General features: G+C 40.0%; 2 long non-coding RNA genes across 20 annotated transcripts in view; one reads left to right on the top strand and one right to left on the bottom strand.

Annotated features, from left to right (window-relative positions):
* Positions 1-18,191, bottom strand: part of LOC127490996 (uncharacterized) — a 377,831-nt gene that overhangs the window by 29,400 nt on the left and 330,240 nt on the right. For 9 of the 19 annotated variants that reach the window (XR_016215962.1, XR_016215952.1, XR_016215949.1 and 6 more), the window contains one exon: positions 10,998-11,054. The exons of 5 other annotated variants lie outside the window; for them this stretch is intronic. This is a non-coding gene — a long non-coding RNA (uncharacterized LOC127490996). Of the gene's footprint in view, positions 1-9,609; positions 9,797-10,997; positions 11,055-13,622; positions 13,706-18,191 lie in introns of those variants that run through there. 5 more of the 19 variants (XR_016215970.1, XR_016215968.1, XR_016215966.1 and 2 more) reach the window with 4 other exon arrangements.
* LOC149123417 (uncharacterized) overlaps positions 1-18,191 on the top strand; it is a 181,423-nt gene that overhangs the window by 139,684 nt on the left and 23,548 nt on the right. The window lies entirely within an intron of this gene.

The following is an 18,191-nucleotide window of genomic DNA, read 5'->3' as shown; positions in this document are numbered from 1 at the left end:
AATTCATTTTATTTTCCATCAGCATCCAAGAATAATATTGTTTGTATCTCCAAGAAATGTATTTATTGATAATTGCATTTAACCTACATATACTCTAATGAGTGCTCATATCATTACTATGTTGATTCTTTGAATACAAACATATTTCTCTTAATTATTTACATTATCTTTTATTTCAATAGAATGCCCAACTTGCAGCAAAAATATTCTTCAAACATTTTCTTAAATTTCTAATTAGTTTATTTTTTGAGTGACAGCAAACAGTATTCTATTTAGTTTTGATTTCCACATGCTCATTAGTCATCCATAGAAATATAGTTTTCTATGTTATATATTGTTATTTCACAATGTCTTGACTATTATGACACACTCAGAGCCTGAGAACCCACTAAGAGACATTCAGATTTCTGACTCACAAAGTGTTTGTTACTTGAATCTAGTAATTTTTCAGGCAACTTGTTACATGGCAATAAGTAACTAATAATACCAGAAAAAAAGATCAGGATCACAAGAGCTATTAGTAATGACTCATAAAATGTTCATATTCAGAAATGCTCCCATTATGGCCAAGTTTATATATTTAGCCACAGAAGAAATATGGATGGGTAAGACACATGGCTTCTGTGCCGTGCACGTCTGAGTGTTTACCTGGTTGAACACAATCGATAATCACAATATCTGAGGCTGAACAGCAAAGCAGTAGTGATGGGGGACAGAGAAAGGGAGGGAAAAGAATTAGGACTGACATTTGATGTCTTTTAAAAAATCTGACCTTTTGGAAATATCACTGTGTACATTTAAAATATTAATAAAGGCTCTTGCTGTTAGTAGGCAAAAGGGGTTGTTGTCATGTGTGACCTTTTATTGAAGTAAAAGAAAATTGACAGTTTTATTAGCAGTAGAATATCAGACATGAAAGTGCAAAGAAGAAGAGAAGCTGCCACAGTAGTAATTAGTTACACAAGCTGAATTTTGTTAGGCAGCTGAGATTTTAGACAAGGGAAGCCTAAATGGGACTTCTGAGCTTCCTCCGCTGAGGCTGGCATAAATTATGGCTCAATTGGGAAAGTGCTATGCCTAGACTATTCTTTTTGCAAGGATTATTTAAGAGTTTATAGCTTTCCTTTTTTTCCCATTTCAGTGAAGACATTTTCCCCAAGAAAAATCACGTAGAAGAACCTCTAATTCCCTATACACAACTACCCATTTTTATATTCATTCAACAAATATTACGCACTCAGAAGGTGCTTGATATTTTTCTAGGCTCTGGAATCAGTGATGAATAAGAGAGATAAGGTCCTTGCCCTTGGGGAGCTTACGTTTCAGTGGGGAAGATGGAGAGTAAGCAAGCATATACATATTTGTAACTGCTATGTTGGCAAGCAAGATCTACAAGGAGCTCCATTCCTGTAAAATAATGACATTCTTTGCCTTCACAATGTATCCAAACTCCATGAAATTAGTCCTTACTTACTTCCGGATGACAAGTTGATCTAACCTCATGACTTCTTCCTTTTGTAACTCAGAAGACGGGAATTTTTCAACCACCTTATAGCACAAGAGTTTCACTGCAGTAATGAACATACCCAGTTCCCTGGCTGACCAAAACTCTTAATTACTTCATGTTCAGCTCAAGTTTCTCCCATCACTAATGGATGGTAGCAGGACAAGTGGTGATATGCATCTGTTTTCACATCTTGGGCTTCTTGTTTACTCTTCCTATGCTTTACTGCTGTCCTCAAAATTCAGTTTATCACCCTTTCAGATCTGTGTAGTGGAGCAGGAAAGGTGGTTCTTGTGGGTACTGTCTTGTTCTGGCTTTGGACTGCTCTGGGCTTGTGCGGTGCACAAAGCTGACTTTTTCGGGATCCCTGATACGGATGGCACCACCTCGCAGCTCCTTCTCTCTGTGCAATCTTCAACTTGCAACTGCTAAAATACTTTCAACTAAGAAAATGTGTGCAGATTAGAAAAATTGCAGCCCAGGCACTTTGTGGGAGTTGAGGCAACCCCTGGTGTGGCTGCATCTCCTGATTACATTGCCAGGACAGTTGAGGAAGCCACAATCGATCTATTTTCAGGGGTTTTCTGCCTGAGGGTTTAACACAGCCTGGGGGACAAAGTCACCAAAAATCTTCCTTGAAGCCACTCAGATGGGAGTCAGATCACTCTACTCCCACTCTGGGTAAAGGAGGGAAAATCCATAGCAAACAATCTCTTTCTGAAATGTTGACTCTTAACCATTTTTTTTTAATTCTAGGCGAGTGTTAGACTGATGTCATAAAAACTTTTCCCCTTTCTCTACAAGTCTTGTATAAGTAACTGCCACCTGCTGTTTCATTTCATTCTCAGCTTTCCACGGCCTTAGCCAAACTAGAGACAGAAAGAGCCCCAACTAAACATCTATCCATTTTCTGTCATATTTTCCAGGTAGTAATAGCAGTAATAATAAAAATAATAAAATGAATTATGATATGGCATATTATCTGGGTGATAGGAAAATATTTTTAAGGAGGAAACTCTGCACCACCAAATGCATTTGATAAACAGGAAACAGGAATAATGAAACTGAAATGACCTTGACTTATTTATTAAACAGAATGCATTCAACCTGAGGGACTAGATGGCAATGACTTAGCCTAGCACTAGTCAACAGTGAATACTCAGCAATTTTTAATGACTAAATTATTTGGGACATAAATTCAAGAGTCCTTTGCTGATAGTCTTACCTTCTTGGATCTATGCCAATTAAAATATGCCATTTATGTTGATCAGTTTGATGGAGACAGTTTTTAGAGTCTACCAGCTTCTGAGAATTCTTCCTGTTGCTCATATTTCTCTCTTTAGTTCCAGCCTTTTTTTTTTTTTGTCTAGAAATAGCATTTTTTAGAACAGTGATGTGCATTTTAGAGCTTGTTAACTTCAAAGAGAATCTCAGGCTAAAGTTTGAGCCTGTCTTGGCTTGATATATAATTCTTCCTTTACTGATATATTTATGGAGGCAGAAAGGAAACTTGGACATTTACAGAAAACTTTATGAATATTTGAAGGAATGCCCATCAAGTGGAGTTAAGAGACTAAGTGCTTTTATAGCAGGAGAAAAATAGCTGTCATAGAACTCAGAGTCAAGTGGGAGTTATAAGTGTAAACTACATGAAATCTGTTTACTGGAAAATAAATGTATGTCCTTACGAAGGACCCCAAGGAAGGCAGGGACTGTCCTTACAGGTTATTCTAACACTAATCTCAGTGTAAAACTTAATCTCTGCCAAATGGAATCGAAGGGCAATGCACTTTGTTTATGTAATTTAAAGATTAACAATATGTGATTAAACCAGTTGGACTGACATTACATTTCAAGAATTTAAAGCTAAAATGCATCGATTCTTCGAGGCAATGGCAATGTAATCTTTACAGATTGAATTACCTGATAGCATATGATAGGCACCCGATGGTTATTTGTTGATGCATGTTTTATTCTTTGAGCCTACATTTAGTGGTCGTGTCTGATGTTTCAAGCGCTAAGCTAGACACACAGCATACACAATGCTCAAAGGCAACATGAGTGTCACATTTTCTGTTGAAGATCTAATATTTCAGATCTATTGAGTTAAATAACATATATTCTTAATGTTAATTTTACCTGTTTCTTTGTACTGTTAAAATGTGGCTACTAGAAAATTTGAAGTTACACAAGTGTCCCACATTCTATTTCTAGTGTATAACATTGATCTGGAGGGATTGGCCCACACATACCCAGCTGACTGTACTGTGCCTCAGTCCTGTACTGGGAAAAGTCCAAAAGTGGGGTCCACTGCTGATTTTTTTGTTTTTAAGATTTATTTTGAAAGGCAGAGATAGAAGTCTTCCAACCTCTGGTTTACTCCCCAAATAGCCTCAATGGCCAGAGCTGAACCAATCTGAAGTCAGAAACCTAGAGCTTCCTCTGGGTCTTCCACGTGGGTGCAGGAGTCCAAGCACTTGGGCCATCTCCTGTTTTCCCAGGACTGCTGATTTTTTTTTTTATTAGGAAGCCTAAGTAATTGCCAGGAGCCTCTAATGGGGTGGTGTTTAACCTTCTTATCTATATACATAGTGTACCCTCAAATCTTCATCTAAGCTCTTATCTCAATTACACTACTATTTATAAGAACATCCTATATATTATTTTCTTAGACAAGTGTGTGAAAAGTTCTAAGGATAGTGTCACTTAGGAGAGGAATCTAGGCCTTTTATGAAATCCCTGGGGACTTCTTCATCTAGGTCAAATATCAGAAATATTTACTAGGTACATCAGTACAGTTTTGTGCAGCAATCACTAGTTATCAACCAGTAAATTTTTTTTGGAGAAAACTGAAGCAGAACATGGGGTAGATCATATATGGTTGGAGTAGAGACACCACTGAGTGAGGAAATTGAGGCTCTTAGAGACACAGTGATCTGTGTAATTGGTTATCAGTTAACAGCAATTCTGGATGATGACAGTTTGTGGTGGAAGTCCTTGGTAAAACTGTCTTACTTACTCCTATAACAAAGTTAGAAAATGTCTGTGTGGTCGACTGCTTCCAGTAATGGCCCTAGTCATTGCCTTTCCAGTGTCCATACCCATTTTCCATGTGAGTGCTGATTTTACCATTGAGAAGTGGATTTCATATGACATGAACCAAATACGGATGCTGACTTGCTCTGATAAACGCAGTAGAAGTAACTGTGGTCAGGTCTAAGTCTGGACTTCAAGGAAACCTAGCATGCTTGTCTTTTTCTCAAAGCCTTGTGGATAGCATAAGAACAGGCCCATTCTACTCTGGTGAAATATTTTCCCCCAATCCCTACCGTCAAAAGGGGACAGAAATGAAAAGTCTCAGCCAAACACAAATATTTAGTAGCTGACTGTAGACTCATGAATAAGCTTAGCTGAGACTGGGAGAACAACCCACTTTGGCTCTGGCTCTGTCCCAGTTTCTGACCCATAGAATCTTTTTTTTTTGGACAGGCTGAGTTAGACAGTGAGAGAGAGAGACAGAAAGGTCTTCCTTCCGTTGGGTTATCCCGCAAATGGCCACTACGGCCGGCTCACTGCGCCAATCCAAAGCCAGGAACCAGATGCTTCCTCCTGGTCTCCCATGCAAGGTCTCCCAAGCACTTGGGCCATCCTCCACTGCCTTCCTGGGCTACAGCAGAGAGCTGGACTGGAAGAGGAGCAACCGGGACAGAATCCGGCACCCCAACTGGGACTAGAACCTGGGGTGCCAGTGCTGCAGGCAGAGGATTAGCCAAGTGAGCCACAGCGCCAGCCAACCATAGAATCATAAGCTAAGTTAATGATCATTGTGTTAAGCCACTAAATGTCAGGACAGTTTGTTATGCTGCAAAGTCTAAATGATAGCTTTCTAACACTTCCATTTCCCACCCAGACTATAGAATCTAAATTTTTAAGGTTGGGTGACTAGTGCATGGGTGACTCTTGTGTAACATGTAAGTGGTAAGCCTATTTGAATATTCAGGACATGGCTTAAATTCAGACAAAACTGAAAATTTAGAAGACAATTAAGAACATGGGATGCTGTAGGTAGTCTAGTTCTGCATGCTTATAATAGGGTCAGCTACTTTTCAAGGTCCTGAAACAATTTCCTCTTAGATAAGTTATCAACGTAAAGATATGTTCTAAAAAATGTCTTCAGTGATTTTGATCATTTCAGAATGTTTTCCACTGTTTTATTCCCTTTGAAGAAATGAGTTCAGTCATTAAACTTTGTCCCCTAATAGACAAATTGGAATGTTATTTCTGCTTGAGGGGGATACTACTATAATCATGGTATTCTTTGGGGTTGCTTCCTTTTCAGGGAAATTGTGCCTGTGTCACTGTAATCGGGACTGAATGTGAAAGTGTGGTGTCATATGACACATGGTTACATTACAGACTTAAAGAAATAAGTATCCTATATTTACAAAAGGCAGTGGGTTCTTAACAGCAACAGTGCCTTAAAAAAATGAATGAATGAATGAATGAATGTAGCTACAGATCATCCAAACCGGTTTGTGGAGGGACAATTATTTTTCTCCTTGTGACAAAAAATGTGCAGTGAGAAAGCTGGGTAATAGTTTCTATGGGATGGTGCTTGGTGGGGAAGCTGTATGGAAGGAATATGGGTTTTCGGAAGTTAGAATATGGGCAGGAGAGGAGGAGGTGACTGAGATGGTGAAGAACTGAACCTGATTTTGTGGAATTTCTGTCCTTCATTCCACCACAAAGGCTGCCCATAGCTTCTCCTAACATGGGCAAGATGTCATTCTGTTTATTGAGAAAGCTGGTCAAGGGTGGAGTTTTTTGTCAAAGAATGTAAATGACTAGTGTGGAGATGAGGGAAAACCAGAACAGGATGATAACATGCAGTATCTCAGAAACTGTGGAGAGAGGTTATAACCCACCACATTGTAAAATTAAATATTCCAGTTAAGGTTGTACTATGTTTTCTTATAATTTCTATATCATAGGTATCTTTATATTTTATATAACTGCTCACCATCACTCTACTTCTTTATTTTTAATATGATTTAGTTAACAAATATATCATGCTTACTATATGGTGATGCTTACGACACACATAAATGTTTTATAAATATCAATTCATTAAATCCTCATAACAATCCTGTTACATAGAACTAACTGCTCTTTTAGAAATAATAAACAAACAAACAAAAAAACAGTGGCACAAATAGGTTAAGTGATTCCCTAAGATTACCAAAAACAGAAATTGCTCTGAGATTTAAACTTTGGAATTCTAGTTCAAGACACTGGGTTTTTCACTATTTTGATTTGTTAATCCATGCTCTCTCACCCATCATTTAAGCCCTCTTCAGTGGTTAAAAGGTAACAGAAAAGGTGCATTCCTGTTTGAGCAAATTTTGCTGAATTTGGGCAAGGCAAAACCTTTTCTAGCCCTTCAAATCAGTTCTACCCAGGAAGGTCATGGCTAAGTTACCGGTTTACCAGCACTCTCATTCAACATCAAGAGAACTACCTCAGGTTCTGAGTATTGTTGCAAGTGCATATAATTTACCCTTCTGTAATACAGAATTCAGTGGTGTTTAATATATTCAAAAATTTGTATAAGAATCCCTGCCATCTATTTCTAGAACATTTTATCACCCTAAAAATATACTTCATATTCTTTAGTACTTAATCTATCCGCCTCTGTCCACCTCTGAGCCTATGGCAACCCAAGATCTGTTTACGGTCTCCATACTTATTCTAGAAATTGTGTAGAAAGGTGATCACACACAATGTGTCCTATTGTGTTTAGTTTCTTTCAGTTGCAAATTTCTCTGTTTATCCATGTTGTAACATTCATCAGTACTTTGTAAGGTGACATAATATTCTCTTAGAAGGCTAAAACTCATTTTGTTTATTCAGCAGTTAAGTGACATCGGGTTATCTACTTTTTGGTCACTATAAGTAACACTGGTAGGACATCAATGTAAAAGTTTTTGTGTGGTCATATGCTTTCAGTTCTCTGGGGAACATGCTTAGGAAAGGGATTGCCAAGTCATATGGTAACTCTGTGCTTAAAATTTTGGGAAACTACCAAACTAGTTTTCTAAGAGGCTGTGTGATTTTACTTTCCTGCCAGGAACCTAGGAGGGTTCTATTTTTCCTGCGTTCTTTCCAATAATTGTTATTGTTCATGTTTTTGACTTTAGACTTCCTAGTGGGTCTGAAATGATAGCTCATTGTGGTTTATATGATGATTTGGACCAGGAAATTAGCTCACTAGTTAAGATGCCCACATTCTATATCAGAGTACCACGGTTAGACTCCTGACCAGCTTACTGCTAATGCAGATCTCAGGAGGCAGTGTGATGACTCAAGTAACTGGATTCCTCCCACCCATCTAAAAGATTATGGAGAAATTTTCAATTTGTGGCTCTGGCCCCAGTCCATCCCCATTATGGCATTTGGGAATTGAATTAGCTGATGGGAATGCCTCTATTCTTCCCTCTTTGCCCACCCCCAATTCTGTATGCCTCTCTGATTCTCAAATAAATTTTTAAAATAATTACTACTTATGTTGACTGTTATTTGGCATCTTTTCATTTACTTATTGGCCATTTTTATGTGATGGAGCTTCAAAATTCATGAAAAATTGTATTAAAGGATAACTTTATTTTGGGGCAAAAATAATTAAAATCAAAGCACAGTTTTTTCATAATATACATTTTCCATGAACTTTTGAAGGTTTTTACATCTTATTTGAATAAAAGTCTACCCATTCAAATCCCTTGTCCCTCTCTAATGGGCCTATTTACCTTTTTATTATGGAAATAGTTATGAAATTCTTCATGTTTTTGAGATCAGCTCTGTATCAGATATGATATTCACATATTTTCTCCTACATATTCTCATTTCACTGCCTCATGGTGTCCTTCAAAGTACACAAGTTGTAAATTTTTAACTGTGTGAAATTATTTGTTACTTTTCTGGATCTTGGTGCCATAGGTAGGAAATTATTGCCTAATCCAAGATGGTGAAATTTATACTTAGATTCTCTAGTGAGGGTTTTATAGTTTTTGCTAATATTCAGTTCAATTTTGTGTTCATTTTTCGTATTTGATGTGAAGGAGAAGTCTGACATTGTTTGGCATGTAGATATCCCCAATTGTTTTGGCACCGTTTGTTAGACTGCTCTTTCCCTCAGTGAACTATCTTAGCCCTTGTCAAATATCAATTCATCATAAACATAGATTTATTTCTGGGCTTTTAATCCTGTTTCATTGATTTATATGCTTATTATAATTGTACCACTACCATGCAGTCTTGATTATTGTAGCATTATAAGTAGTTCTTAAATTTTTACTTATTTGAGTGGCAGACAGAGATGGAGACAAAGAGTGAGCTCTGTCTTCCCTACCCTGCCCTAGTTCACTTCCCAAATACAATGGCTGGGGTTGTGCTGGGCAGGAACCCAATGACTTAAGTTTTCACCACTGTTTCCCAAGGCCTACATCAGCAGGAGTTGGGAGCTTGTGATGACATCAAACTCAGGTACTCTGAGGTGCGATGTGGGTGCCTTAATTGGCAACTGCTAACTAGGCTAAAAGGCTGGCCCCGTCATACACTTTGACAATTGAAAGTATGATTCCTGCAATTCTATTCTCTTTCAGTTTCTTAAAAAGAGATTTATTTATTTGAAAGACAGAGACAGAGAAAGAGGACGCCCTTCCATCTTCTGCTATACTTCATAAAAATCTGGGACTGAGCCAGGAGCCTGGAACTTTATCCAGGTCTTCCACATGTAAGTTAGGGGTCTAAGAATCTGGGCCATCTGCTGCTGCTTTCCCAAGGGGGCTGAATGGGAAGTGTGGCAGCTGGGACTTGAAGTGGAACTCACATGGGATGCCAACATCAGAGGCAGCGGCTTAACCTGCCATAATGTTAAAGCCCCTCAGATTTCTTTTTACTTGACTTTTCTGGTTCCCTTGTATTTCCATATGACTTTAGAATCAACTTGTCAATCTCCATAAAAACAAATCAGGCTAAGAATTTCATGAGGTTTGGGATGAGCATATAGATCAGTTTTTGAAATACTATAATTATTTTAAGATTTATTTATTATTTGAAAGGCAGAGTTGCAGAGAGACAGAGAGGCCTTCCATCTGCTGGTTCACTGCACAGATGGCTATGATGGCCAAAGCTGTACCGATCTGGAGTCAGGAGCATCTCTGGGTCTCCCATGCGGGTGCAGGAGCCCAAGGACTTTGGCCATCTTCTACTGCTTTCCCAGGCCATAACAGAGAGCTGGATTGGAAGTAGGGCAACCGGGTCTCAAATCATTATAGGATGCTGGTACTACAGGCAACAGCTTTACCCGCTATGCCACAGCACTGGCCCTGGAAATACTATAATTTTATAATTATTTCATCTTTCAAACCCAACTTATTTGGGTTTTCTTTTCAATGTTTTCTAGTTTTCAATATGCAGGTCTTAAACTTATTTATTTTATGGTAAGCAATTTACTATTTTCATTTTTCTTTTACTGGAGCATTTAATTCATTTTATGTAATACATTAACAGAGGTAGGATTATATCATCATTTGCTATACATAGGCACACATTTTCAACATACCTATTACTTGTATAAATGAAATTATTTCCAATTTCCTAGACACTAAAGGTCTTTCACTGTACTCCTGGTTGTCCTTTCTAGAGCAAGCTCTAACCATTTTAATTAATAGGAACACTTGTCTTTGGATGTATTTGATTATGACAGATGACTGAAAATTAAATCCTTCTTGTATTAGAATACAAAGATGTAATTTTTCATATTTGCATCAGAATTAGAGGAAAGGCAATCTGAGTTGGTTTTATGTAGGAGATGAAATTGAATTATGTCCTAAAGTGAGAATGGATCCTGGTCAAGTTTGACAATGCTGTTTAACTTGCCTGTCACTTGATCTATTTATCTAAACTTTGCAGGCTTGAAATCTTTGGAAATGTGCTGGGGTCAGCTCACAATGTCTTCTTTAAGCAAAGGGTGGAGGAGTGGAAGAAAGCAGAATTCTGGGTGAGGCCTCAAAGGACAAAAGGGGAGGAAAGTTGCCTGAGCAGAGGGACTGGTGTTCTGCTAAGCCTGGAATTGCCTCAGGCATATTTGACAAATAGCAGTGAAATAATTTATTGGGAAAGTTTGTGTTATTTTAGTATAGTTGAGAAATACAGTCATAGTCCAGATGGTCTTGAATATCAAGTTTAGTATTGAATATTTTGAGAGTATGTGTGTGTGTGTGCATGCTAAATGGCATCTTAGATTAATATGGAAGCATTGAGAAGACTGGAGTCCGGGAACACCAGAGAAGATGATGTGTTCACTATATAAAGATGCGTTGGTAACAGCCTGGGATAGGACGATGACAGTAAAAATGGGAGACAATATATTTGAGTTTACTTACAGAAAAGAAAATGGGTTGTGAAACAGAAATCACATAAGGAATCAGCTTACCTGAGTGTGCAGGCTGATGTGTGGCTCCTGTCAATCCAGGAAGAGCTCATGTGTGAACTTGAGTAGGAATATAAGGAGAAAGAGAGATCTCTCAGCTCAAGACAGTTAGGCAAAGTAGTTCGCTATTTTCATTTGTTCTTGTCTCCTTTCATTGGAGCATTTAATTCATTGTCTGTATTACATTATCAGAGGTCCTTCTATCTGTCCTATTCAAGCCTTAAACTTTTTTTTTCTTTATTATTATTATTATTTTTTTTGACAGGCAGAGAGGACAGTGAGAGAGAGAGAAACAGAGAGAAAGGTCTTCCTTTGCCGTTGGTTCACCCTCCAATGGCCGCAGCGGCCGGCGCACCATGCTGATCCGATGGCAGGAGCCAGGTGCTTTTCCTGGTCTCCCATGGGGTGCAGGGCCCAAGCACCTGGGCCATCCTCCACTGCACTCCCTGGCCACAGCAGAGAGCTGGCCTGGAAGAGGGGCAACCAGGACAGAATCCGGCGCCCCGACCGGGACTAGAACCCGGTGTGCCGGCGCCGCTAGGCGGAGGATTAGCCTAGTGAACCGCGGCGCCGGCCAAGCCTTAAACTTTTGAATGAGGCTCACCCACCTTACAGAGGGCCATCTGCTTTTTTGCTTATCAGTTTGCTCAATTCATCCCCCAAATCACCCTTACAGAATCACTCAAAATAATGCTGAACTGAATCTCTAGGAGTTTTGTGGCCTACTCAAGTTCACATATGAAAGAAACCACTGGCCGGTGCCCTGGCTCAATAGGCTAATCCTCCGCCTTGCGGCGCCGGCACACCGGGTTCTAGTCCCGGTCGGGGCACCGGATTCTGTCCCGGTTGCCCCTCTTCCAGGCCAGCTCTCTGCTGTGGCCAGGGAGTGCAGTGGAGGATGGCCCAAGTGCTTGGGCCCTGCACCCCATGGGAGACCAGGAAAAGCACCTGGCTCCTGCCTTCGGATAGGCATGGTGTGCCGGCCGCGGTGGCCATTGGAGGGTGAACCAATGGCAAAAGGAAGACCTTTCTCTCTGTCTCTTTCTCTCACTGTCCACTCTGTCTGTTAAAAAAAAAAAGAAACCATTAGGCTTATGAATATGAAATTAGCAATTTGTGAGTTCTTTGGAGATGGGAGGAACACAGGATGGTTGGAGAATTCTTTTTGTGAGTCAGTCTCTGCTTTTTGGCAGCTGACCCTGTTTCCTCAGTAATCAGTGGGGACATTGTTAGCACCATAAGAGAGATTAACTGGGCAGTGAATGTTGAAGTGCTTTCAAGTACAGTGGCTTTCAACAATCCACAATCATTTACAATTACTATGAACACTGTGGCTATCCATCTGGCTCTCTGCTGCAATGATAGTTCTTCAGGGAGAACCACTCAGACAGTTCCACCTAAAATCGTACATCACCATGTGATCACTCCCATCACCATTCTTTTAGGGGTTGAACCATCCACCATGCCCCATTCCAAATTCATATGTTGACATCCTAATCTATTACTCCCAAATGTGACTATATTTGGATATACAACCTTTTTAAAAATATTTATTTATTTCAAAGAGAAAGGGGAGGGGAGGAAGTATCTTCCATCCACTGGTTCACTCCCCAAATCCTAAATGGCCACAACAACCGGACAATGCCAGTCCAAAGCCAGGAGCCAGAAGCTTCTTCCAGGTCTTCCACATGGGTGCAGGGGCACCTATTTTCTTCTGCTTTCCCAGGCACATTAGTAGGGAGCTGGATTGCAAATAAAGCAGCTGAGAATTACCAGTGCCCCTATGGGATGCCAGCATTGCAGACACAGGCTTAACCTGTTGTACCACAGTGTGGACCCTGGACATAGAACCTTTAAAGAAGTAATTAAGGGTCAGTGAGGTCACCAGGTAGGGCCCTCATCCAATCATTGGTGTCCTTGTATGATGGGAAAATGAGTACATGGACAGTTCAGAGGGAAGAGCTCCTGAAGAGAGAAATACAGGAGAAAGTCCTTAGGAAAAGTCAATCCTGACAACAACTTGGTCTTGGACTTTTAATCTCTTGAATTGTGAGAAAATATTGGCATTCACGTAAGCTAAGATACCTTTATTTTCATTTTTAGTATGGATCCAAACTTGATATTATTTTATACATGAATTTATTATTTTATTGTGTATCTCCCGAACTAGAACACAAGATATTCGAGTGTAAAGATTTATCTGTGTTATTCAAAGCTCTACCTCCAGTACCTATAACAAAGAACTGAATTCTTGGAATCATCATTGTCATGCAGCACATACAGTTGCCACCTTATGGACATTAGTTCAGGTCCTGGCTGCTACACTTTCCATCCAGCTCCCTATTAATGTGCCTTGGAGGGCCATAGAAGATGGAACAAATCTTGGGCCCCTGCCACCCACGTGGGAGTCTTGGAAGAACCCCCTGACTTTAGAGTGGACCAGCTCCAGCTGTTGTGGCCATTTGGGTAGTGAACCAGCAGATGGGAGATTTCTCTGTCTCTGTGTAACTCTACCTTTCAAATAAATAAATAAATCTTTTTTTTTTTTTTTAAAGAACTGAGTTTTTAGTAGCTGGTTAATAGTTATCTGTGGGGTAGATATGTTACACAGTGGTTAAAAATCATTACCTGGGACACCTATATCCCGTATCTGAATGCTGGTTCAAGTCAGGGCTGTTCAGCTTATGATACAGCTTCCCATTAATGTGCACCTTGGGAGGAAGCAGATGATGGCACATCTGAGCTCCAGGTTACTGGATTTGGCCAGGTCCAGTGCTGCTACAGGCAGCAGGGGGTGAACCAGCAGATGGAAAATATCTATCTCCCTGCTTCTCACAATAAAAAAACATTTTAAAAAGATTATTTGTGCAATAATCAATCGATTGGGAGGGATTCTAGGCAATTAGAGAAGGAAGTGTCTCAAATATTTAACTTAAAAATAAATTTCAATTCCAAGAAAATGCTGATTCCATTTACAGGAATAATAGAATTGAAATGTGAACCCAGTTTGGAGAGTGATGGAACATTAACTTGAGTTATGTGAAATTTGAAGTGATAAAATTTCTACCCTAGGCTGATTCTAACAAAATGGTTATAAATATGAGGCTGAAGTTCAAGATAAAGCTTAGGGTTACTGATATAAATTTGGGCATACAAAGATCAAACAACAGTGTCCTCAATGAAATAAATAAAGACTTGTTATTCTTTCACAAAAAGAAACATGGAAGTCAGCTATTCAGAACTTATATGGCAGCTTAGGGGGCAAGCTTCTTCTATCCTTACTACATGGCTTCCTTGCCATTAGGTCTTCCAATGATGATGGTGGGCTGACCATTATATCCACATTCAAGGCAGAAAGGATGAACTGAGAGGGTCTACCTTCCACTTGAGTCAGCCTATATTAAGACCTTTCTGAAAAGCTCTATTCAATGACTTGTGCTTATATATCATTGGTCACCATGAATGGAAAAGAATGAAAATAATGTGAGGCAGGTCATTGATGGGTCTAATAATCAGTATAAGACTAAAGGAGAAGAGAAGGTAGAGCACCTGAAAGGCCATATTACACTCATGAGTGGTATGCTAGCTTCCTAGAGCTGCCAGGACCAAGTACCACTCACTGGCTAACTTAAAACAACATTTACTGTCTTGGAATTCGAAGGACTATGTTCTGTCTAATGCTGATCAAGGAATCCTACTTTGCCTCTTCCCAGCTTCTGGTGGTTTATAACTAAAATCTTTGTCATTCCTTGGCTTGTTGATGCATTGCTTCAATTTTTAGTCTTCAAAGAGCATTTGCCGTGGGTGTTTTCACATAGTCTTTCCACTGTGTCTGGCAATCTCTTTTCAAATTTCCATTTTAAAAATATTTGGGAAGGAGGCAGAGAGGGAGAGAAAAAGAGAATATTCCTATTTGCTGGTTCCTGCAAGGGGGAGCTGAGCCAGGAGCGGGGGATGCAATCCAGGTCTCCCAAGAGGGTGACAGGAAGCAAAATGTTTGAGTCATCATCACTAGCTCCAAGAGTCTGCATTGCTAGTGTTCTGGAGTCAGGAGCTATAGCAGGAAATCAAAACCAGGCACCCTAATGTGGCATGGTGATATTTTAACCACCAAGCTAAATAAATACTCTTTTTTTTCCATGTTATAAGGACAGCAGTTGTATTGGACAAGGCCCCATCCAAATTACATCATCTCAAGTTGGTTAAATAAGCAAAGACTTTGTTTCCAAATAAAGTCACATTCTGAGGTACTGGGAGTTAGCACTGCACATTATCTTCTTTAGGGAGAACTAATTCAATCTGTAACAATGACCATTGCATTAACTGTGTGTTCCAAAGCATGTGCTGTTGTGAACTTATAAAGATACAGTATACTTTACAATTTTGAGGGAAATGTAACCATATATATCAAGAATATATATATATATATATCGAACTCTGTAGAAATTACTAAAGTCATTGACATTAGATCTTCTGTCTGCCTTTTAAGTGATATTTTTGAAATCCAAATTTTCAGATAAAAATCAGTGTGGAAAACGAGTGTGAGGGTATCTAGTGTGATCCTGAATTTTTAGGTTTTGAGGAATTCAACAGGCACATATATCCCATTGGCAACTGTGTTTGTGTATAACTAAATGAATATTCAGGTATGTCATGTTTCTAAACAGGAAGATGTGCATACTTACTAAGTTGTTTGGATGTGACTCCTTGGCAAATAGAACTGTTCACATTCCCCTTGGTCTAAGGGTCTTTTGAAAAATTACTGAGTTACTAAGGAATTTGTGAAGCTAGAAAAATTTGATTAAGGAGTTTGGGAGAAGGACATTGACAAACAAGTACCATAATGTGTTGCAGAGTTCTGAAAGAAATCTGTATGGATAAAGGAGTGCACAGTCCAGCCTCAGATGAAGGATAACTTTTCATCTCATTTTAAAGATCAAGAGTGAGGGGCTGGTGCTGTGGGGCAGTAGGTTAATCCTCCCTCTGCAGCGCTGGCATAACATTTGGGCGCCGGTTCTATTCCTTCCCGGCTGCTCCTCTTCCAACCCAGCTCTCTGCTGTGGCCTGGGAAGGCAGTAGAGGATGGCCCAAGTCCTTGGGCCCCTGCACCCAAGTAGGAGACTGGGAGGGTACACCGGTCACCTGTTTCCTGGCTTCGGATTGGCGCAGCTCCAACCGCTGTGGCCATTGGGGAGTGAACCAACAGACGGAAGACCTTTTTCTTTGTCTCTCCCTTTCACTGTAACTCTACCTCTCAAATAAATAAATAAAATCTTTAAAAAAGGATCAAGAATGAGTTAATGTTGCAAAATACTGCAGATTGGAAGAGAAGGGGTCCTGGGAATGCACACAGAACATGGGCTTGTGGAAAGTACACTGTGTAGAAGTCCTCTCTTTCAGAATTTGAGAAGCAATAGTAGGTAAGGAAATGGATGAAATGAGTGTATGTAGTCAAGATGGCTGACAATAAAGAGCATGTGAGAAATATGACAGCAGAGCAGAGCTTCAGGGAAACTTACTGTGTTTAGATTTCTATTATAAAGGACAAAGATGATGGTGGAGGTAGTTTATTGGAGGGTGACCTGGAGGCAGGTAAGAGGAAAAATTGAATGAAATGGAGAAGGGAGAACAGCTTCTGAGAAATTGCATGGGATTGTCCCCAAGACAAACAGGAGGCTGATGCATTTATTCCCCACAGATGGCCGCAATGGCCGGAGCTGCGCAGATCCGAAGCCAGGAGCTTCTTCTGGGTCTCCCATATGGGTGCAGGGGTCCAAGGACTTGGGCTGTCTTCTACTGCTTTCCCAGGCCATAGCAGAGAGCTGGATCAGAAGAGGAGGAACTGGCGCCCATATGGGATGCCGACACTTCAGGCCAGGGCGTTAACCTGCTGCGCCATAGTGCCAGCCCCAAGTGTGGGTTTTAACATGTCTTTTAGGGGTTTTGTATGCACACAAAAATTCGAAACTCTGTTTCTCGTGAGTGTGTGTGTGTGTGTGTGTGTGGGGTGAGATGTGACAAGAGATGGGGTTGGAGTCCACTCTAATTCATTCAATATTTAGTGAATGCTTATGTATGCAAGGTACATCTTATCATTTATGCTAAGATTTGGCAAAGGCAGGAGGACATGGTCCTAGAGAAAAAACAAATATCGGCCAGCACTATGGCTCACTAGGCTAATCCTCCGCCTGCGGCGCCGGCACACCGTGTTCTAGTCCTGGTTTGGGCGCCGGTTCTGTCCCGGTTGCTCCTCTTCCAGTCCAGCTCTCTGCTGTGGCCCGGGAGTGCAGTGGAGGATGGCCCAAGTGCTTGGGTGCCTGCACCCGCATGGGAGACCAGGAGAAGCACCTGGCTCCTGGCTTCGGATTGGTGCAGTGTGCGGGTTGTAGCGGCCATCTGGGGGGTGAACCAACGGAAAAGGAAGACCTTTCTCTCTGTCTCTCTCTCCCTCTCACTGTCTAACTCTGCCTGTCAAAAAAAAACAAAAAACAAAAAAAAAACAAAAAACAAAAACAAAAAAAAAACTCCCGAGGTCTTCAATTGTAGTCAGTAACTTCAAAATTCTTTGCTATCCAGGCTTTTATAACGCATATTTAAAAAGTGAGCAAACTGATTACTCTGAATTTTATTGCTCTTTTGTATTCCTCCTCTGACACTATGAACAATGAAATGCCCAATTTGGATAAATGAAAAGAAGATGAAGAGAAGGAGAGGATCCACCAGCAAGCTAATTCACTCTTGAAAAAGTATGAACTGTACATATTCCCCTAATCCTGCTGTTTGTCCTATGTTCTAGTGACAGCTAAAAAGGTAGAGAATTGTCAATGCTTCAAAGTGGGGACAGATACCTTTTCAATGTCTACACTGGCATGGAGCAATTCCGAGGAAACATAATGCATCATCTTTCAAACCTATTTTCTAAGAAAAAAATAAGCACTAGAACATTGCTATTCATTGTGATGACAAGAGAAAAATGTTTCGTGTAACATGTAATTTAGAGTTATGAACTGAAAACTGAACACTTATGTGAAAACCATGCCTATCTTCTTTTTAGAGGAAGTACTGCATGTCCATGTGCTACAAAAGTAATCGTTATGGAGAACACAGATTTCTATGGTATTTACTGGTCATAAAAGTAAATTTAAAAAGTAAATTTTTCACATTTCCTAACTCTGCTTCCTCATGACTGAGTCAGTT

This window comes from Oryctolagus cuniculus, chromosome 11, assembly GCF_051225735.1.
Source record: "Oryctolagus cuniculus isolate XC-2025 breed Fujian yellow rabbit chromosome 11, ASM5122573v1, whole genome shotgun sequence".
Taxonomy (NCBI): Eukaryota; Metazoa; Chordata; class Mammalia; order Lagomorpha; family Leporidae; genus Oryctolagus; species Oryctolagus cuniculus.
This window is presented reverse-complemented; position numbering and strand designations above follow the sequence as displayed.